Source organism: Oncorhynchus mykiss, chromosome 16, assembly GCF_013265735.2.
Source record: "Oncorhynchus mykiss isolate Arlee chromosome 16, USDA_OmykA_1.1, whole genome shotgun sequence".
In the NCBI taxonomy this organism is placed as follows: Eukaryota; Metazoa; Chordata; class Actinopteri; order Salmoniformes; family Salmonidae; genus Oncorhynchus; species Oncorhynchus mykiss.
This window is the reverse complement of record NC_048580.1, coordinates 29851624-29875415: the sequence shown is the minus strand read 5'-3', so window position 1 is coordinate 29875415 and position 23792 is coordinate 29851624. Positions and strand designations below refer to the sequence as shown.

The 23792-nt window shown below is 42.9% G+C and overlaps 1 long non-coding RNA gene across 2 annotated transcripts; it reads left to right on the top strand.

Moving 5' to 3' along the window:
• The first annotated feature begins 1833 nt into the window (after nt 1-1833).
• Nucleotides 1834-20239, top strand: LOC110492894. Of its 2 annotated transcripts, XR_002469089.2 has the most exons (5): nt 12343-12431; nt 12564-12704; nt 16236-16319; nt 17674-17744; nt 19601-20239. It is a non-coding gene; the product is annotated as an uncharacterized LOC110492894 (long non-coding RNA). The 2 variants fall into 2 exon arrangements; XR_005036503.1 differs by lacking the exons at nt 12343-12431; nt 12564-12704 and adding an exon at nt 1834-2039.
• The last annotated feature ends 3553 nt before the right edge of the window (nt 20240-23792 follow it).

Genomic DNA, 23792 nt, shown 5'->3' with positions numbered 1-23792 from the left:
GTCGACAGTTGTACGGTGTTTCCTCCGACACATTGGTGCGGCTGACTTGCGGGTTAAGTGGGCAGTGTGTCAAGGCAAGGTCGTGTTTCAGAGGAAATATGTCTCTCTCAATGTTCGCCTCTCCTGAGTCCGTACGGGAGTTGCAGTGATGGGACAAGACTGTAACTACCAATTGGGGAGAAAATGTTTATCCCCCCCAAAAATAAATAAAAATAGTTTCAATTAGACTGTCAGCTTTTAATTTTTGGATATTTTCTATCTTGGGTAAACTGTTCAGAAATTACAGCACTTCATGTACGTAGTGCGCCCATTTTAGGGGAGAAAAAGTATTGGGACTTATTCACTTATGTGTGTTAAAGTAGTAAAAAGTTACCATACAAATAGCACGCAATGACTTTGTCAAGCTTGTGACTCCACGGACTTGTTGGTGTCACGGCCGTTGAAAGAACTGGACAAAGGTGCAGCGTCGTGATCGTACATATTTTATTTAGAAAAGACGACGAACAAAACAATAAACACTACACTACAAAACAAACCGTGGCGCTAAACGCTATGTGCCATAAACAAAGTCAACTTCCCACAAAGACATGTGGGAAAAGGGCTACCTAAGTATGGTTCTCAATCAGAGACAACGATAGACAGCTGTCCCTGATTGAGAACCTTACCCGGCCAAAACATAGAAATACAAATAATGGAACATAGAATACCCACCCCAAATCAAACCCTGACCAAACCAAATGGAGACATAAAAATGATCTCTAAGGTCAGGATGTGACAGTTGGATGCATTTGCTGTTTGTTTTGGTTGTGTTTCAGATGATTTTGTGCCCATGGTAAATAATGTATTGTGTAATTTTGTATTAACTTTTATTGTAAATAAGAATAGAATAGACGCATCATTTTCATACGCCCAAGATATGCTAACCTCTTACCATTACAATAACAGGGGAGATTAGCATTTTTGCGGGGTATGATATTTGTGAATCTGTACCTTTCTCACTCGTTATTCAATACTAATTCAGGACTATCTGTAATCATGGTAGCATCCACATTCATGTAGTTGTGTTTTGAAAACAAGACCGTGTTCATAGACCATGACTATCAATGATGTCAAGATATCTCTTTTGGCATGTTTCTTCTGTTGCAGTTTGCAGCAGCACTGACACATGACAACTGCGTCTGAGACACATCCTTTGAGTGTTTGAATATGGGTGGAATCAATTCAAATCCAGAAATTACTGGTTTAGTGACTTGGCATTTGATTCCAGGCATTTTGAAGTGATCATAGAAATAGAATGAATGGAACAGACATTCCCATTCCCATCCCGAGTCTTTCTGGATGTTCTATTTCTGTGGTTGTAATTACATCAGGGGCAAAGTTTAGGGGCAGGTTTCAGCCATGGTGGTGGTACGATGGAGTTACAGTACCGAAGAAAGTGGCTGAAGTTGATTTAGCTCCTACTCCCAGATGGATGGTCCACCCCCCCCTCCCGTTCTCCCTCCCTTCTTTATTAATCACCCAGACAAATGCCCGGTCCCATCTAAGTGCTTTTCTTTCTCGGCTCATTCCCAAAATAATTTCTTGGAATAAGGAAGAGAGAGAGCTCTCTGGGGGCGATCAATAGCTGTCGCAGCTGTTTTACGGCTTAGTCCAATTTAATTAATTAAAAAAGGGCCCATTAAATCTGAGGACGCTAAGTAAGGCCATCTGCAAAGTGCAGCCCCCTCTGTTGCTCTGTTGCGTCAGCCACTCCAACTGACTCCAACTGTCCACTTAAAGCCATGAGCGATGTGTTTTTTCTTCCCTCGTTCCTTTTCCCTCCTTCACTGCTCACTCATCCCTCTTCCTTCCTCCTATCCTACTCTCTCCTCCCTCTCTCTTCCCTCTTCTCTCCCTCCCTTACTGCTCAGGCGTTTAACCATGGAGGACTTATGCCGTATTCATGACATGTTGGAAACTTGTAAAAATACAACCTTCAATCTCGTAATTACAAGTGGGAAACTCTGGAATCATCCCTGCGCTCCGACATTTGGGAAGAGGTTTGTGGAAACTACACCAATAATCTCTCCTATCTGAAGTTTGCACTTGTTCACTAATTCCAGCAAATGTAAAAGCATTGGATTGGTGTAGGCATGGGTATCCTAGAGGAAGTTTTCATATAACAGTCCATTCCTTTCAAATCCAAGAGCACACTTCAGGAGAAATTAGAGTTTGTTGGCATGCAACCACTTCTCTGCAGTATGACCTTCATTATGCTGTAATTCTGTTTCCAATCAGCAGGGAGAACCAAAGGCAAAGTGACGAGGGATTACTTTACAAGTTACTCATAAATAACCAGCAGTGGTATAATGCTATTGTTTTACAGTGCATTCGGAAAGTATTTCAGACACCTTGACTTTTTCCACCTTTTGTTACGTTACAGCCTTATTCTAAAATGGATTAAATGCCCCCCCTCATCAATCTACACATAATATCCCATAATTACAAAGCAAAAACAAGTTTAGTAATTAAATTTTATTAATTAACAGAAATAATACATTTACATAAGAATTTAGACCCTTTGCTATGAGACTCGAAATTGAATTCAGGTGCATCTTGTATCCATTGATCAGGCATTCGATTTAACTTTAACCCTTAGTTTTTTAAAGCGAGCATGGTCATCCACAATAGTATTGAAGACTGCAAAAAGGCTGCAATCTAAATCCGGCTCAGAAGTAGTTGAAGTACAATCAAGGTCACTAAAATAAAGATTGTGTAAAAAATATGTATTTTAGATTGTCTGAATCCTAATTTAGGTCACCTAGGATAATACGTTCTGATTTAGTAAAATAAGACAACAAACTAGTTCTTCTACACCTGTTGTTTACGAAGCATGTGACAAATAAATATATATATTTTTTATTTTTATTTGCCGGTGTAGGACACACTCGAACACCAGGGTTTCTGTTGGGAAAATGTGCCCCCAGACTTTGACTGGCAGCATTCTTATATATATATTATTTATTTATTTATTAATTTTTATTTCACCTTTATTTAACCAGGTAGGTCAGTTCAGAACAAGTTCTCATTTACAACTGCGACCTGGCTAAGATAAGCCAAGCAGTGCGACACAAACAACATCACATCACAGAGTTACACATGGAATAAAGAAAAGTACAGTCAAAACACAATAGAAAAAAGTATATATACAGTGTGTGCAAATAGCGTGAGGAGGTAAGCCATGTGCAAGATTTGTTCTGGTGTGCGACGTGTTTGTACCCTTTTGTAATGTTTTGTAGATTTAGATTTTCGGAGTTTTGAGCACTCATTAAACTGCTCCGTTTTATACCAAGTTCGATCTCCTGCGGCTGACTTCCCTGCCACCAGCACACACCCTTACAGTAGATTGGATGGGCTATTTACAGATTACCTGTGTACAGCTGCAGCGATCGGTTAGCTGCTAAAATAGCTGATGTTTAAAGTTAGTGAGGGAGATATGTGTCCAATTTCAGCTATTTTTGCAATTCGTTCCAGTCATTGGCAGCAGAGAACTGGAAGGAAAGGTGGCCAAATGAGGTTTTGGCTTTCGGGATGACCAGTGAGATAGTGGGGCAAAAAAGTAATTATTCAGCCACCAATTGTGCAAGTTCTCCCACTTAAAAAGATGAGAGGCCTGTAATTTTCATCATAGGTTCACTTCAACTATGACAGACAAAATGAGAAAAAAAATCCAGAAAATCAAATTTTAATGATTTTTTTTTGCAAATTATGGTGGAAAACAAGCATTGGTCAATAACAAAAGTTTATCGCAATACTTTGTTATATATCCTTTGTTGGCAATGACAGAGGTCAAATGTTTTCTGTAAGTCTTCACAAGGTTTTCTCACACTGTTGCTGGTATTTTGGCCCATTCCTCCATGCAGATCTCCTCTAGAGCAGTGATGTTTTGGGGCTGTTGCTGGGCAACAGACTTTCAACTCCCTCAAGATTTTCTATGGGGTTGAGATCTGGAGACTGGCTAGGCCACACCAGGACATGGAAATGCTTCTTACGAAGCCACTCCTTCTTTGCCCGGGCGGTGTGTTTGGGATCATTGTCATGCTGAAATACCCAGCCATGTTTCATCTTCAATGCCCTTGCTGATGGAAGGAGGTTTTCACTCAAAATCTCACGATACATGGGCCCATTCATTATTTCCTGGTCCTGGTCCCGTTGCAGAAAAACAGCCCCCAAGAATGATGTTTCCACCCCCATGCTTCACAGTAGGTATGGTGTTTTTTGGATGCAACTCAGCATTCTTTGTTCTCCAAAGACGACGAGTTGCGTTTTTACCAAAAAGTTATATTTTGGTTTCATCTGACCATATGACATTCTCCCAATCTTCTGGATCATCCAAATGCTCTCTAGCAAACTTCAAACGGGCCTGGACATGTTCTGGCTTTAAGCAGGGGGACACGTCTGGCACTGCAGGATTTGAGTCCCTGGCGGCGTAGTGTGTTACTGATGGTAGACTTTGTTACTTTGGTCCCAGCTCTCTGCAGGTCATTCACTAGGTCCCCCCGTGTGGTTCTGGGATTTTTGCTCACCGTTCTTGTGATCATTTTGACCCCACGGGGTGAGATCTTGCGTGGAGCCCCAGATTGAGGGAGATTTTCAGTGGTCTTGTATGTCTTCCATTTCCTAATAATTGCTCCCACAGTTGATTTCTTCAAACCAAGCTGCTTACCTATTGCAGATTCAGTCTTCCCAGCCTGGTGCAGTTCTACAATTTTGTTCCTGGTGTCCTTTGACAGCTGTTTGGTCTTGTCCATAGTGGAGATTGGAGTGTGAGTGAGGTTGTGGACAGGTGTCTTTTATACTGATAACAAGTTCAAACAGGTGCCATTAATACAGGTAACGAGTGGAGGACAGAGGAGCCTCTTAAAGAAGTTACAGGTCTGTGAGAGCCAGAAATCTTGCTTGTTTGTAGGTGACCAAATACTTTCCCCACCATAATTTGCAAATAAATTCATAAAAAATCCTACAATGTGATTTTCAGGATTTTTTTTCTCATTTTGTCTGTCATAGAAAAAAAAATCCCAGAACCATACCTATGATGAAAATTACAGGCCTCTCATCTTTTTAAGTGGGAGAACTTGCACAATTAGTGGCTGACTAAATACTTTTTTGCCCCACTGTACCTGCTGGAGCGTGTGCTATGGGTGGGTTTTGTTATCGTGACCAGTGAGCTGAGATAAGGTGGAGCTCTACCTTACATAGAGTTATCGATGACCTGGAGCCAGTGGGTCTGGCGACGAATATGTAGCGAGGGCCAGCCGACGAGAGCATACAGGTCGCAGTGGTGGATGGTATATGGGGCTTTGGTGACAAAACGGATGGCACTGTGATAGACTGCATCCAGTTTGCTGAGTAGTGTTGGAGGATATTTTGTAAATGACATCACTGATGTCGAGTATCGGTAGGATAGTCAGTTTTACGAGGGTATGTTTGGCAGCGTGGGTGAAGGAGGCTTTGTTGTGAAATAGGAAGCCAATTTAGTTTTACTAGTGTTTAATAGCAGTTGGAGGCCACGGAAGAGGTGTTGTACATATATACATACATATATACATATATACATATATACATATATATATATATATATATACACACACACACATATACACACACACACATTATCGAACAAAACACACAATACATGTATAACATGATGTCCTATGAGTGTCATCTAATGGAGATAATCAAAGGTTAGTGATTCATTTTATCTATATTTATGCTTTTGTGACTGTGAAAAATCACTGTGTGTTTTTGAATTTGGTAGTCATCTAACATAAATATGTTGTGTTTTCGCTGTAAAACATTTTAAAAATCGTACACGATGGGTAGATTAACAAGATGTTTATCTTTCATTTGCTGTATTGGACTTGTTAATGTGTGAAAGTTAAATATTTCTAAATAATATTTTTTTCAGCTGAATGGGAGGGGGTGTTCCCTTTAGGAAACTCCCTTTAGTTTCCCTTTAGGAAACTCCTTTTGCCCCCTAGCCCCAACAGGTTAAAACAAAATGGAGCCTAAGTCTACCTGTTTCGTGAATATATATATATATTTACAATTACATTACATTGGCGCGTTAGGTGCAGTAATGTTTTGATTCCAAAACATCCGGTGATTTTGCAGATATAATAAACATTGATAAAAGATGCAAGTGTTATTCACAGAATTAAAGATAAACGTATCCTCTATGCAACCGCTGTGTCAGATTTAAAAAATAAAAAAAAACTTTACGGAAAAAGAATAATCTGAGAACGGCGCTCAGAACCCAAAGAAATAGCCGCCATTTTGGCGTCAACAGACGCTACAAAAAACACTATATATTCACTTACCTTTGAATATCTTCATCAGAAGGCAGTTCCAGGAATCCCAGTTCGACAATAAATGACTGATTTGTTCCAAAAAGCCCATTTAGCCACTTGTTGTTAGCTTGTTCAGCCCAGCATTCAATCCTCAAAAAGCACGAGCAAATACTCCAGACAAAAACTCAAAGTTCCGTTACAGGTCGTAGAAACAAGTCAAATGACGTATGTAATCCATATTTAGGATGTTTTAAACATTAATCAGCAATAAGGTTCCAACCGGAGAATTTCATTGTCTGAAGAAACTCATTGGAAAGCAAGAACACTCTTGTGACCGCGCGCAATGAGACTGAGGCTTTCTGCCAGACCACCCACTCAAAGAGCTATAATGAGCCCCTCCTTTATAGTAGAATCATAAAACCAGAATCTAAAGACTGTGACATCTTGTGGAAGCCCTAGGAAGTGCATGCTCATCCATATCTAAGATGGACATCAAATGGCACTGTTTTCAAAATTGAGTTCTCACTTCCTGTTTGGATTTCTTCTCAGGTTTTTGTCTGCCATATGAGGTCTGTTATACTCAGAGACATAATTCAAACAGTTTTAGAAACTTCAGTGTTTTCTATCCACCAGTAATAATATGCATATATTCCCATCTGGGAAAGAGTAGGAGGCAGTTTACTCTGTGCACGCCTTTCATCCAAAAGTGAAAATGCTGCCCCCTAGCCCCAACAGGTTTTTAAGCAATGAGGATGATGCAACAGTTCAGAATGTTTAGCTTAAAATGTTGATAAACTATTCTTTCTTCACATTATAAGTGCAGCAATGCGCACAAGGCAATCGCCTACGTGAGTACAATAATGCAATTATTGGGGAAACATCTTTGTCAAAAGCACACCTTAAATATGAGTGTTTCCATGAGACATTTTGAAAGAGGGGAGCCTGAAGATCCAACAACTAGCATGGGTTGCTAAATTGACTAGAATTGTGCCTTTTGGCTACTGGACAATGAAAGAAAGTTGATTTGAAAACCAATAGAACATGAGAGAAATGGGTACTGGCTTCAATGGCATATGGAAGTCTATAGACTAATCGTCTCCACGTTTGGTCGTATTTTGGCGAGGCTACTTTGGAGCAAGTTTAATCATGCCTCATGATATACAGTATATAGCAAAATGTTCAGGTTTCAAAAATTTAAGTACAGTCGTGGCCAAAAATATTGGCACCCTTGCACCTTTTTCAAATAATGCACAATTTATTATGTGCTGTCAGCCACTGACTTGTCATTCCCACACGCAATCACTTACCGCTGTCATGAAATGGACTCAAGCTAGCCACAAGTTCTGACCTAGCTCAATCGTCATGAAACGCAAATCCAGTGATGAGAAATAACGAGTATGGCCTGCAATGTGTGTTCAGAGAGCCAATCGCTTATCCAATAATTTTTATTACTAGCCCTGCATAATAATTATATAAAAGCCCCTTAGATATTAGATAACAACATGTTTTCACATACTTGTTTTTCACAAGGGCTATTAGCAGGACAATAGACACGATGTGGTCCCAAAAACACCTCTCTGACATGGGGTCCAGCAGATTTCTTGTCATTGAATGTCTCGCCAGCTTTGAACCATGCCTGGGCCTGCAGGACGCAAAGTGCTTTGTTTGTCAGACGAATCATTGAGTCGAAACTACAGAACAGTACAAAACGAGAACAAACACGGTTAATGTTCTGGAAGAAATATATATATATTTCCATTAGTCCCCTCAAGTTTCTTCAACTGTCTTCTGACCGTGATTAGAACAATGTTGATGTTGTGCCGTAATGCTAGCAGATTACAAATTTCCTTTGCTGATCGCTCATCTTCAACCATCAGTGAGTCAATGGCTTGAATAGCCTTGCTGGAAATGGAATACAAAGTAAAAATGTGCAGCACACAGTAAAGACCAGCAGTTGATTTATTTCAGCATTATTTCTAGCATTATTATTGTAGCCTACTGTACCTGTTCATTTTCCTGGGCTTTCATGTTCTGCATAACACAGGCAAATTGCACTGTCCGTGACCATAATCCCCAAGTCTAACAGTATTTTACCAAGATCTTTAATTATTCAAGGATCATTTCTCTTCTCTGTGCTGGAGTTCTTTTAAGAATAGAAAATAATTACTCTGGGAATAAATATAACTGAATGACAAAAATATTGTAATAAAGTAGGCTAATGAAGGCAACACATTTTTGCTTACTGGAACACCCAAAGTCATCCAATTGTTATAATAGGATTTGAAGCAATAGCCTTACCCACGTGTGGTCAACTATGGTCTTGATAAATCAATTTGATTTTTATTTTCACTGAATCTCCGTTTGGGTATTGGTAAGCCTACAATTAGGGTGTGGAAATTTTACGATTATTTTCACTCGCAGTCACTTAGTAGCCTACTCCCGATCGGTCACATTGTACAGTGCCATATTTACCTGAGGGTTTCGTTTTTCAGTTTTCCTGGAATCGAAACACCATAATATTAATTACATTTATTGAGCAAAATTTCTCAAAATCAAATGTTTTTAATTTCTCTATTACAGCCAAAATTAAAAACGTTCTAATGCTTCTAATAGATGCCCTCTGTTGGTCAAACTAGCACTAACAAGCATAAATGGCAACAATGGCTGACACTTAACAAACGTATTCTGAAGAAGCTCGCAAGCTGTGCTGCAGTACCACACAACTTTTAAAGGAAGAACCCATTGAAAACTTGTAGAGATCTGAAAACAGCAGTTCAAATATCGGAGAACTGGAGCAGTTTGCACCAGCTCATCGATGGCTATAGGAAGTGCTTGATTGTAGTTATTTTGACCAAAAGCTGTGCTGCCAAATATTAAGTCTAGGGTGTCAATAAATTTGTCAATGCCATTTCTATTCATTTTCTGATTAAAATGGATATATTAAGTTTGGAATCAAAAACAAAGGTTCTGTAATTATTAATAGTGAAATAAAGCATTTTGGAGACCAAACACTGGTCAATTTCCACTTATGTTTTGGGAAAATTGTAAGGGATTTGAAAAATGTGGAAGAGTGCCAATATTTTTGGCCACAACTGTATATGTTTTCAAAATAAATACTGCCTTCAGCTAATTGCAAAGTGGTGTTTGATGCACTGAAGCCTGCCTACCATCATATGCACATGAATGGCAAATGAGAAGTGCGCTTCAATTACAAGTTATAACACACACAATTTAATTTACAATTGTTTACCAAAGCATGTTTCACTCCAGCAGCAGCAGGAGCTATAGCAGTAAACCCTGCGCTGTCTGACAGATTTTCAGCTTAAGGCTCTGTATCTGTATGTTGTGTGCATGTGATAAATAAGAATCATAACGACAAACGAAAATACACAGGCACCAATTTAATTATAATAATCATGCGAATTAACCCATAGACTGGTAAGCATGGTCAAATGTATTTACATCTACTGGTATTTTCATCCAGGCAGTATCACATCCGGCCGTGATTGGGACACACAATTGGCCCAGCGTCGTCCAGCATTGGCCGGGGTAGGCCGTCATTGTAAATAAGAATTTATTCTTAACTGACTTTCCTAGTTAAATAAAATAAAGGATATAACCTACATTGATGAAAGCGAAATACAAGAATCTGAAAACATTTGTCTGTGTCCCAATTGGCACTCTATTCACTATTTAGTGCAGTGGTTCCCAAACTTTTTATAGTCCCGTACCCCTTCAAACATTCAACCTCCAGCTGAGTACCCCTTCTACCACCAGAGTCAACACACAATCAAATGTTGTTTTTTTGCCATTATTGTAAGCCTGCCACACACACTATACGATACATTTATTAAACATAAGAATGAGTGAGTTTTTGTCACAACCGGGATCGTGGGAAGTGACAAAGAGCTCTTACAGGACCAGGACACTAATGAATAATTTTGCTCTTTATATGCCAACTTACATATAAAACCTTTTGTTCATCAAATTGTGAATAACACCCCAAATGTTAATGAGAAGGGTGTGCTTGAAAGGATGCACATAACTCTGCAATGAGGTATTGGAAAAAGTCTGTCTTAAATCCTTTTCCACACACAGTCTATGCCTGCATGAAAACTAAATACAGGCGAGTGCTGAGAATCCACTCTCTCATACAGTGGCTTGCGGAAGTGTTCAACCCCCTTGGCATTTTCCTTTTTAGTTGCCTTACAACCTGGAATTAAAATGTATTTTTGGTGTGGTTTGTATCAATTGATTTACACAACACTTTGAAGATGCAAAATCCTTTTTTATTGTGAAACAAACAAGAAATAAGACAACTAAACTTAAGCATGCATAACTATTCACCTCCACCCAAAGTCAATACTTTGTAGAGCCTCCTTTTGCAGCAATTACAGCTCCAAGTCTCTTGGGGTATGTCTCTATACACTTGGCACATCTAGTCACTGGGATTGTTGCCCATTCTTCAAGCAAAACTGCTCCAGCTCCTTCAAGTTGGATGGGTTCTGCTGGTGTATAGCAATCTTTAAGTCATACCACAAATTCTCAATTGGATTGAGGTCTGGTCTTTGACTAGGCCATTCCAAGACATTTAAATGTTTCCCCTTAAACCACTCGAGTGTTGCTTTAGCAGTATGCTTAGGGTCATTGTCCTGCTGAATGGTGAACCTCCGTCCCAGGCTCAAATCTCTGGAAGACTGAAACAGGTTTCCCTCAAGAATTTCCCTGTATTTAGCGCCATCCATCATTCCTTCAATTCTGACCAGTTTCCCAGTCCTTGCCAATGGAAAAATATCCCCATGGATATTGGGGGTGGTGTTCCCGGGGGTATGAGGTGTTGGGTTTGCACCAGACACAGCATTTTCCTTGATGGCCCATAAGCAACATTTTAGTCTCATCTGACCAGAGTACCTTCATCCATATGTTTGGGGAGTGTCCCACATGACTTTTTTCAAACACTAAATGTGTTTGCTTATTTGTTTCTTAAAGCAATGGCTTTTTTCTGCCCACTCTTCCGTAAAGCCCAGCTCTGTGGAGTGTATGGCTTAAAATGGTCCTATGGACAGATACTACAATCTCCGCTACTCCAAGCTTTGCAGCTCCTTCAGGGTTATCTTTGGTCTCTTTGTTGCCTCTCTGATTTAATGCCCTCCTTGCCTGGTCCATGAGATTTGGTGGGCGGCCCTATCTTGGCAGGTTTGTTGTGGTGCCAAATTCTTTCATTTTTTAAATAATGGATTTAATGGTGCTCCATGGGATGCTCAAAGTTTTGGATATTGTTTTATACCCAACCCTGATCTGTACTTCTCCCTGACTTGTTTGGAGAGCTCCTTGGTGTCCGTGGTGCCGCTTGCTTGATGGTGCCCCTTGCTTAGTGGTGTTGCAGACTCTGGGCCCTTTCAGAACAGGTGTGTGTGTATATATAGTGAGATCATGTGACAGATCATGTGACACTTAAATAAAGTCCACCTGTGTGCAAACTAACTAATTATGTGACTTCTGAAGGTAATTGGTTGCACCAGATCTTATTTAGGGGCTTCATAGCAAAGGGGGTGAATACACATGCACCCACCACTTTTCCGTATGTTGTTTTTTTGGGGAAACGGGCATCAGTTGCAAGGGGCATCAGTGTTTTAACAGCGCGATTTGCTGAGGCAAGAAAATCTGAGTTCAGCCCAATCCAGAAATCTGTCAGTGGTTTCTGATACATTTACATTTTTCACAGAACCGCTTGTTGCAATTTCAACGAGGCTCTCTTGTTCAGATATAGGTCAGTGGACTTGAGGCAGGGCATGAAAGGGATAACGAATCCAGTTGTTTGTGTTGTCCGTTTCGGGAAAGTACTTACGTAATTGTGCACCCAGCTCACTCAGGTGCTTCTCTATATCACATTTGACATTGTCCGTGAGCTTGAGTTCATTTGTACACAAAAATCATACAATTATGGAAAGACCTGTGTGTTGTCCTTGCTAATGCAGACAGAAAAGAGCTCAAACTTCTTAATCATAGCCTCAATTTTGTCTCGCATCCTAGATAAAAAAAAACATCACCCAGGTAGGCCAGTCATGTGAGAAACTCGTCGTCAGACAAGGGAAAATTGTGGTCAGTAAAGATAACGTTTAGCTCGCCTCTCTATTAAAAAAAATTAAATAAATGTCAATGCTTTGCCCCTTGATAACCAGCGCACTTCTGTATGGGGACTTGCTTAAACAAAGTTAACCATTTTCACTGCAGTGTCCAAAACGGCTTTCAAGCTGTCAGTCATTCCCTTAGCAGCAAGAGCTTCTCGTGGATGCTGCGGTGTACCCAAGTGGCGTCGGGAGCAACTGCTTGCATGCGCTGTTGGGGAATAATCAGAATTGGTTGGTAACATAGGTAAGATGTTTTAGTGTTCATCATATGTTTGTAAGTTACTTCTCATCAGAATGTTATTTTTGTATAATACTGTGGCGGGGTTGCAGTATCTGTTCTATGTCAAGACTAAGTTGCTTGGGCCGGAGAGAGGGGAGAGGTCAAGCGTGTATCTCTTGGCTCCAGTAATTGTTTCAAAACATCTCCTGCTATGTCACTGATGCGTCATGAAACAGTGTTGTTTGATGAAGCCATTGCCTGTATAGTTTTTTTGGCCTTTTCCCCCAGCATTGTCCTATCCATATCCATGGCAGCAGGAATAATTAAGTCCTCCACGATAGTATGATGCTTGCCTGTCCTAGCCACTCGGTAGCTTACCATATAAGACACTTCTAGACCCTTCTTATTAATGGTATCTACTGCTTTTATACATGTCTTACTAATCGAAAGTAGTCTTAATTCTCGCTCAAAAAACTCCCGTGGCTTATTTTTCAAATTGTCATGTTTGTTTCTAAATCCCTGCGAGAGAGTAACGGTTAATGTGATTAGATGTTAATTATTTGACTAGTCTACCTGTATTTGACATTGTGGTGTTATTTCGCTGGACACTAGATGGTTTAATTAGATTTTTGACGAGGCTACTCAGGCGAGTTTGGGAATACCTGATTTAGTGCATTACTTTTGACCAGGGCCCATAACGAATAGGATGCCAATTGGGACACAGAATGGAGATCCTGATAAAAAGGTTCCCTGTATGGCCAAGCTCCAAAGTGAAAATGTGCTACATCATGAAACCTTTTTTTAAGGACAGGGTTAGGCATAAGATTAGGGGTGGGGTTAAGCACAGGGTTGGTTTACATATTGTCTGGATGGTTCAGGAATATTTGGCAGTGAAGTTGTCTTTCAGGTTTCTAAACCTCTTCTGACTCTCATTGCCATTAGATTCACCATTGTCTGCTTGATGGAGATTCTAGAAGTCAACATGTGTTCTATCAAATTAAAGATTTTTCCATCATAGTAGATTTGATTTTCCCTCATTACCCCTGCTGTACGGTGTTCGTAAGATACTGTTTAACAGATTGGTTAATCATATTGGCTACCAGAATATTTGGACAAAACACAATTTGAACAGGGATGATTATAGCAAGTAACTGAATTTCCAGAATTAATTCGGCATTTGTTACTAGCTCTGCAGACACATGGGCTGTTAGCTCCGCTGCAAAATATGGTGGGCATTCTCCAGTTGTCCTCTTAATTTAGTTTTGCCTACAATTTCTTAGACTCCCTCCATCGTATTAGTTGTAATGATGCTGTCAATTGACACAGCATGAGTTAATGGTTTGCTTGTAGTTTACAACATTTTGTCTCCTATTCTCCCCTCTACATCTGGTTGAATGTCAAAAAACCCCCAATCAAGTTGTTTAACTATCTCACGCAACTGTTGCCCTTAGCAAAACCCAGCTCTAATGGGTTATAAAGCCTCTTAGCTATACCGACAAACTCCGCATTTATTAACAGGGTTTAGAAGCCCAGGATTTTTCTCATATACTTGCTCCAAATACACCAAACTGTCACGTTCTGACCTTAGTTCCTTTTTTATGTCTTTGTGTTAGACTACCCACCCCAACCAACCTATGTTCTTTCGTGTTTGGCCTAGTATGGTTCTCAATCAGTGGCAGCTGTCGTTCGTTGTCTCTGATTGAGAATCATACTTAGGTAGCCTATTTTCCCCATTTTGGTTGTGGGTGTTTAATTTCTGTTTAGTGACTGTTCACCTGGCAGAACTGTTTTGTTTTCTCTTCGTTGTTATTTTGTGTAGTGTTCAATTTGTTCAATTAAAATTTGACGAACACTTACCACGCTGCATTTTGGTCTTCCTCTCCTTCCACCAATGAGAAGCGTTACAGAAACACCCACCAACCAAGGACCAAGCAGCGTGGTATCGAGCAGCAATGTTCTCTGGACTCATGGACATGGGAGGAGATTTTAGACGGTATGGGACCCTGGGCACAGGGTCCCAAGGAAGAACTGGAGGCAGCGAGAGTTGAGTGGCAGCGATATGAGGAGGTAGCACGGCAGCGCGACAGGCACGAGAGGCAGCCCCAAAACATTTTTGGGGGGGGAGGCAGGTTGGAGACCTAAGCCAACTCCTTGTGCTTACCTGAGGAAGCACAGTACTGGTCAGGCACCGTGTTATGAGGTCAAGCGCACGGTGTCGCCAGTATGGTTTCAAAGCCTGGTGTGCTATAGGCCAGCCCTCTGCAAGTGCCATGGGAGTGTGGGGCGGCAGGGTAGCCTAGTGGTTACCTTGGGCTAGTGGGAGCGCTGGGCTAGTAACCGGAAGGATTGCAAGTTGAAATCCCTGAGCTGACAAGGTACAAATCTGTTGTTCTGCCCCTGAACAGGCAGTTAACCCACTGTTCCTAGGCCGTCATTGAAAATAAGAATTTGTTCTTAACTGACTTGCCTAGTTAAATAAAGGTTAAATAAATAAATAAAAATCCAGCCAGGGCGTGTTGTGCCGGCTCAGCGTGTCTGGTCTCCGGTACGCCGTTTCGGCCCAGGGTATCCTGCGCCGGCTCTGCATGCTGTGTCTCCGGGGCGCTGGGAGGGTACAGTGCGTCCTATGCCTGCTCTCCACCCGTGCCGGGCGAATGTGGGCATTGAGCCTAAGGGAGAGGTGCGAGTGGTATGCAACAGATCTACAGTGCTCACCCACAGCCCGGTTCAACCTGTGCCTGCACTCTGGAGTCCGGGCTAAAGTGGTCATCCAGCCTGGAGGAGTGGTGCCAAGGCTGCGCACCAGCGCTCCAGTGCTCCCCCACAGCCCAGTCCATCCGGTGCCTCCTCCGGTGCCGTCTCCCCAGCCTGGTGGGTCCTGTGGCACGCACCAGGCTGTCTCTCCGTCTCCTCCCTCCAGATTCGTCCGTCTGTCCTGAGCTGCCGGAGCCGCCCGTCTGTCACGTGCTGCCAGAGTCGCCCTTCACTACGGCGCTGCCGGAGTCTCCCGCCTGTCCAGCGCCGCCGGAGTCTCCCATCTATTCGGGGCCCGCTGCAATGGTCCCCAGTCTGAGGTCGGCGGCGAGGGTCGCCGCTCCAAAGGCACCACTTAAGCGGGCAAAGACTATGGTGGAGTGGGGTCCATGTCCCGCGCCAGAGCCGCCACTGGGGACAGACGCCCACCCAGACCCTCCCCTATAGGTTCAGGTTTTGCGGCCGGAGTCCACACCTTGGGGGGTACTGTCACGTTCTGATCTTAGTTCATTTTTTATTTCTTTGTTAGGTTGGTCAGGGCGTGAGTCTGTTATATTTCTATGAGTTTGACCTAGTATGGTTCTCAATCAGAGGCAGGTGTCGTTTGTTGTCTCTGGTTGAGAATCATACTTAGGTAGCCTGTTTTCCCCATTTTGGTTGTGGGTGTTTAATTTATGTTTAGTTTCTGTTCACCTCGTTTTCTCTTCATTGTTATTTTGTGTAGTGTTCAGTCTGTTCAATTAAAATATGACGAACACTTACCACGCTGCATTTTGGTCTTCCTCTCCTTCCACCAACAAGAATCGTTACACGAACTATGGACTCAGCTGTGTCTAGACTCTCTGCAACTACCTCTACACAAGAGATCTCCTAAAAGACTAAAATGTAAGTTGACATATAGATTTCGGAAAGGGCAGAACCTGTTCTATAGTTCTGTCTGTACCCTCTGATCTGGTCAAAATGTTATGCTTTATCTTGACCGTAAGTCCACTTTGCCAAACATCTTTTCGGTCATCTTATTCTTCTGTCTGGCAGTAGCAGTGTATAGCTAGCATCTCCTCCAGTGTCTCCCTCCACATCAGCTAGCGATCAGACAGTCTAAGTGGGGAGGTCTGTGTAATAATGTTAGCATCAATTCAGATGGAGCTGGCTCTACCCTTCCGCTCCATCCCCCTCTTCTTCTCCTCTAATTGAGTGAGTGTTTGTCACTTTGCTTATTGGCTACAGTAGCATTGTCTTGGGCACGGGTTGGGCGTGGAGAGGCAGCGCAGTAAGGCAATCTGCTGATTGCTGTTTTGGCACAACTGTCAAGATTTGTCCTCTAAAGTGAAGGATGGTTGGATGGATGTGTTTTTACTCCCTTTTAGGAGCGAGAGAGTGCACAGGGAAACAGTCTCCCTCCCAACCCAATCACCTAATGAAGCAGTCGGCCAATCAGTGGGGTTTAATGAACCAGGAATGAGTAAGCAGTCAAAGGGTATATTTGCTGTAACAAATTAAATGGGACTGCAGACAATTTCTTACCCCAGCAACACATGCTTTTTATTGATAACTGTCATGATAGTTACTCAGTGTTCTGATTACCCAACACTCTAGCCATTGTTGTATTACTGTGGAAGTAGGCCTGATCAATTGCAAGTTAAGCTGTATTTATTATTGGCCAAATCAGAACAGACAGAAATATACGGCAGGTCGAAGCCAGAAATCCAGATTAGCAAAAATAGCCAGAATTCAGAGAGAGAGATCCTACATGCAGGGTTGGACTTTAATAAATTAGTGAGCTTTCTCTTTCAGTGCAACACATTTCCTTTTGGAATTTAATTTATTCCCAGTTTTTTCTCGCCCCTTCATGGTGTAAGATGGAGGAAGGGCGAATGCAGGTCTGTGATAGCTATGACCTGGACTGGTATTAATGGAAGTAAAGGGCCCCCACTGCCTGTGGTCTTTGTGTGGCTTTACTGGAGTTGAGACAGGGGGGCCATGGGGCATTGTTCAGACTAGGGCTTTTCATGAAAAATAAAGAGTAGAGAGGTGGAGGGAGGGGAAAAAAGGAAAGCGAGAAATCATCTTAGATTGAAAGCTTGACTTCACTCACGCACATGTTAACTTGGGGGAGCCAGTGTGCCTTCCATGTTTTTTTAAAGGCCTAATTTGTTTACCTGGTCACAAATAAGTAGAAAAAAAGTTTTAGGAAATACTTTGTAATTGTTGTATAACGCAGAGCTTCTGGTTGTTTCAGATTATTCGAAAGTGTCTTCGTCGAGGACAACTGAAGACTGCTGTGCTACTTCCGAAGAGTGATACAGTCCAGTAAGCATCATATCTTATCAAAATTAAACTTGGGTCTGGTTTTATACTTTGTATTCCAAGTTATAGCTTCTCGGGAACACAGAACACTTCATTTCACGAGGATAGGATTTATCATTGCTGAGATTGCTTTGCTATCATTGCTAAGATAAAAAGGCCACAGACAAGTCAAAGATAATTCATTTTAATAATGGAACCAATTCACCTGTCTGATTTCTTTTAATTCAACACATTTTGTCCAATATCCAGATAGATTGGTCATATTTTTATGACATTTCCAGGGCTGATGTAGAACACCGAAATGATTAAAATAAAAGTAAAATGTATGAAATGAAAATTTGGTATTATGCAAATTAGGTACATAATATGCAAATTAGGCATTACAGAATACAACATGACAGTAATTTAAGCCCAATAATTTAAGGTAGGGTGGTAGTTCTAAGCCCTCAGATCACAATATCTACTAAGCTCACATATGGCATTGTTTTAAGATGGTGAATTCTTTTTATAAATACTGATATTTTTATGGAACATTGATTTTGTCCTTTACTGCTATAGCCTATAGAAATGCATTGAATAACACATTTGTACATGGCAAAGCAGACAGTCAAACATTTCATCATAAGGAATAAGGGTTTTGAAGTATACTGAACAAAAATAAAAAAACGCAACATGCAACAAATTTCCAAGATGTTACTGAGTTACAGTTCAGATAAGGAATCCAGTCAATTGAAATAAATGCATTAGGCCCTAATCTATGGATTTCACATGACTGGAAATACAGATATACATTGGTTGGTCACAGTTACAAAAAAAAGGTAGGGGCGGGTATTAGAAAATCAGTCAGTATCTGGTGTGACCACCATTTGCCTCATGCAGTGCAACACATCTCCTTCACATAGAGTTAACCAGCCTGTTGATTGTGGCCTGTGGAATGTTGTCCCACTCCTCTTCAATGGCGAAGTTCTTGGGAACTGGAACACACTGTCGTACACGACGATCAAAAGTATCCCAAACATGATCAATTGGTGACATGTCTGGTGAGCATGCAGGCCATGGAAGAACTGGGACATTTTCAGCTTCCAGAAATTGTGTACAGAGCCTTGTGACATGGGGCTGTCTATTATAATGCTGAAACATGAGGTGATGGCGGTGGATGAATGGCACGACAATGGGCATCATGATCTCGTCACGGTTTCTCTGTGCTTTACAATTGCCATCGATAAAATGGAATTGTGTTCATTGTCCATAGCTTATGCCTACCCATACCATAACCCCACCAGCACCATGGGCCACCTTTCACAACGTTGACATCAGCAAACCGCTCGCTCACATGATGCCATACACGTGGTCTGTGGTTTTGAGGCCGGTTGGACGTACTGCCAAATTCTCTAAACCAACGTTGGTAGAGCAATTAAAATTACACTTTCTGGCAACCGCTTTGGTGGACATTCCTGCAGTGAGTATGACAATTGCCATGTGTTGTGTGACAAAACTGCACATTTTAGAGTGGCCCTTTATTGTCCCCAGCACAAAGTGCACCGGTGTAATGATCATGCTGTTTAATCAGTCTCTTGATATGCCACACCTGTCAGGTGGATGGATTAACTTGGCAAAGGAGAAATGCACACTAACAGGGATGTAAACAAATTTGTGAACAACATTTGAGAGAAATCAGCTTTTTGTGAGGATGGAACATTTCTGGGATATTTTTTTTCAGCTAATGAAACATGGGACCAGCACTTTACATGTTGCATTTATATTTTTGTTCAGTGTATAAGAAATCTCAGGGATTTTGAATACTTTTTAGACCCATGTTTGGTCATGATATCCCAATGCATGTTGTGCCATTTTTACAGCCCGGTCCTGGGTTACCTCCAGACAAGTCCCCTGAAGCCTGTGTGTGTCGTAGAGCAAAACAACCGACACCTTCGTGTTCATGAGAATCTCTCCTTTCAAGTCTATCCAGTGTGCAAAGCTGCCATCAAGACAAATTGCTACTTTGAAGAATCTCAAATGTAAAATATACTTTGATTTGTTTGATATGTTCATGCCAGTAAATTTCAGCAAGTAGCAATGTGAACGTGTTTGTGTGCATTTGTGTGTTGCAGGGGATTTGGAATAAGACAGTGGAGACAGGAGACAGAGTAGGCTACGATTATATATTAAATATTTTTTTCTTACATTTAGTTATGTTTAGGGCTGTTGGTAGGCCTCAGTCTGGAATGGCTCTTTGATGTTGTTGACACAATGCGTCAATAATGAAGGGGCCTGTGCTTTTACTGGTTGGCTCTCATGTCTTTCTCACTCAAACACCCACATGCAGAGCCACACTCAGAAGGGGTAGGCGCTCGGGAGCTATTACATTGGGGCTCCCAAGAGGCGCAGTGGACTAAGACACTGCATCTCACTTTAAGAGGCACCACTGTAGTACCTGGTTTGAATCCAGACTGTATCACATCCAGCCATGATTGGGAGTCCCATAGAGTGGCACACAATTGGCCCAGCGTTGGCTGAGGTACGCTGTCATTGTAAATAAGAATTTGTTCTTAACTGTATAAAAAGGTGGTGTTTATATAATACTCACTGCATGTATGTATGTCTCATGTTCTTCTTTAACTTCAGGCTATAGGTGAGTCGTACAAAAGCAAGAGTGTTTCCTTGTCTATCTCCTCCACTGCAAAAGAGAAAGGGGGTCTGTTGCACAACTGAATGCATTCAACCAAAATGTGTCTTCCTCATTTAACCCAACCCCTCTGAATCAGAGAGGGGGGGGGGGGGGGGCTGCCTTAAATCGACATCCACGCCTTCGGCGCCAAGGGAGCAGTTGTTGTTGGAGGTTAACATGCCTTGCTCAAGGGCAGAACGGACAATTTTTCCACTTTGCTGGCTCTGGGAATTCGTAACAGAAACTTTAATAGGGATGGTAGTAGCAGGGCTGGCTCCAGGCAGAAGTGACGTAAGGGACCCAGGAACTCAGTCGAGTGCTGTTGAGAGTTATAATAGTAGAATACACACCATGCAAGTTCGAAATTGGATTGTGCATCAGCGGTTTCTCTTTTATGTCAGTCACTGACAGTCAATCAATTAGCCATGTCAGCTAACAATTTTGTAATTGGTAAATTTAGTCTAGCCAGCTATCTAAACTTATATCAATCATGGCCGAATACCGGTCACGCAGGGCACCTACCCAGGGGCCCGGACCTCCAGGAGGTCCCCATTAATTGTATTACTCACTCAGATATCATGGCATAAGTCATGGCAACATTTGTGAAATTACAGGACATTTGTCATGAGGTCAAAACCAGTTCAGAGTTCCAGAAGTACTGAATGGCAGGCAGGCTTGAGGTCAGGGCAGGCAGAATGATCAGGCTGGTGGGAATGGAGTCCAGAAAAACAGGCAAAGGTCAAAACCGGGAGGACTAGTAAAAGAGAATAGAACTGCAGGAGCACGGGAAAACCCCGCTGGTTGACTTGAACATACAAGATGAACTGACAAAGAAAGACAGGAAACAGGGATAAATACACCAGGGAAAATAAGTGACACCTGGAGGGGGTGGAGACAATCACAAGGACAGGTGAAACAGATCAGGGTTGTGACAGTATCCCCCCTCTAGGGACACCACCTGGCTTCCTACCTGGGCGCATACTTGGCTGGCCGGGGTGTCGACAGTGAAAATTGGCGATGAGGGCCGGGTCCAGGATGTCTTTAGCCGGGAAACCAGCACCTCTCCTCCGGGCCATAACCCTCCCAGTCAACCAATATACTGGAAACCCCTGCCCCATGGTCGAACCCCCAGGAGGCGTCTCGCCGTATACACTGGCTGGCCATCGATGACACGGGGGAGGCATGGGCCTAGAAGCAGAAGACAGAGGAAAGTGAGGCAAGGGTATAATCCTGGAAACTTGAAAAGTAGGGTGTACGCTGAGGGTACGGGGCAACAGCAGATGGACAGCAGTGGGACTAATGTCTCTAGAGATGGGGAAAGGACCAATGAAACGGTGGGAAAGTTTGCGGGATTCTACCTGAAGGGGTAGGACCCAAGTGGAAAGCCATACCCTCTGCCCGATCCGATAGCGAGGAGTCAGAGTTTGGTAGTGGTCCGCTTGTTGACGATACCTGGAGGTGGTCTTGAGAAGAGCCGCCCTAGCCCTTTTCCAGGTACGTCGACTGCGGCGGATGAACATCTGGGCTGAAGATACATTGACCTCAACTTCTTGCTCTGGGAACTGAGGGGGCTGATACCCCATGGAGCATTCTAAAGGGGATGGTCCAGTAGCCGAGCAAGGGAGAGTGTTCCTGACATATTCCACACAGACCAGTTGCTGACTCCAGGTGTTGGGGTTACTGGCAACCAGACACCGGAGTGCTGTCTCCATATCTTAATTGGGGATGAAACCCAGAGGACAGGTTGGCTGACGACCCAATAAGATTGCAGAATGCCTTCCAGAATTGGGATGAGAACTGAGGACCCCGGTCTGAGACAACATCAACCGTGAGTCCATGGATACGGAAGACGTTCTGCACCATAAGCTGGGTCGTCTCCTTGGCTGAAGGTAACTTAGGAAGAGGGATAAAATGGGCGGCCCTGGAGAATCTGAATGGTGGTGTTGCCATATGACGGAGGAAGCCCAATGACGAAATCCAGAGAAATATGGGACCAGGGGCGATGAGGGACATTAAGTTGCTGCAGGTGGCTAGACGGAGCTTGCCTCGGAGTCTTGCTTTGCACGCATACCATGCATGTGGCCAGGGTCTGACGAGTACCAGGAAAACAGGTAAGCCTGGAGGAGGTAGTCCATTCCAGGACCTTAGACCGGACCGCATCAGGCACAAACAGACTGTTAGCACCCAGGGACCGACTGTGAATGCCGAGCCTTGCGGACCAGAGCCTCAATTCCCCAAACAGAAGCCTTCAAACAAGAGGCAGGGAGGATGGTCTCAGATTCAGAGAGAATGGCAGAGGAACTGTATAGACGGGAGAGAGCGGCCGGCTTCACATTTTTGGACCCTGCGTGATGGAGATGGTGAAACCTAGTAAATAACAGAGCCCTCCGGGCCTGCCTGGAATTAAGGCGTTTGGCTGTGCGGAGATATTCCAGATTCTTTTGGTCGGTCCAGACCAAAAACAGATGTTCAGCTCCCTCCAGCCAGTGTCTCCACTCCTCCAGTGCAATCTTGACCGCCAGAAGTTCTCGGTTACCCACATCGTAGTTTCTTCCTGCAGAGTTGAGTCGATGGGACAGGAAGGCACAGGGATGAAGCTTTTGGTCCTGGGCAGATCGCTGGGACAGGATGGCCCCCAATCCAACATCAGAAGCATCAACCTCAACCACAAATTGACGGGATGGGTCCAGATGGATGAGACTGGGTGCTGTTGTGAACCGATGCTTCAGGTCCACAAAGGCTTTGTTGACACCTGGAGACCATGTAAACAAATGGTACTTTGGTAGAGGTGAGTGCTGTAACCCCGAATGAAACGGTGGTAGAAGTTAGCAAAACCTAGGAAACTTTGCAACTGCACCCTGGACGTGAGTTGAAGCCAATCCACCACTGTATTCACCTTTCCAGGACCCGTCAGGACATTTCCCTCAGCAATCACATATCCCAGAAAGGAGATGGTAGAGCGGTGGAACTTAAACTTCTCTGCTTTTATGAACAATTGGTTCTCCAGGAGGTGCTGAAGGACCTGTCTGACATGCAGAACATGTTCTTGGGTAGACCGGGGGGAAAAAAAACAGATGTTGTCAAGGTATACAAACACAAACTGGTTTAGCATGTCCCGGAGCCCATCGTTTACCTGGGCCTGGAAGACAGTGTTTGTGAGTCCAAAACGGCATGACCTGCTACTCATAATGTCCGCTGGCTGTGTTGAATGCGGTCTTCCACTCTTGTCCTTTGCGTATCCGTACCAGGTGGTAGGCATTCCTAAGGTCCAGCTTGGAAATAATGGTGGCTCCCTAGAGGGGTTCAAAAGCGGGAAGATGAGTGGTAGGGGGTAATGGTTCTTAATATCACGAAGACCCCGGTAGTCAAGGCACAGATGCAGG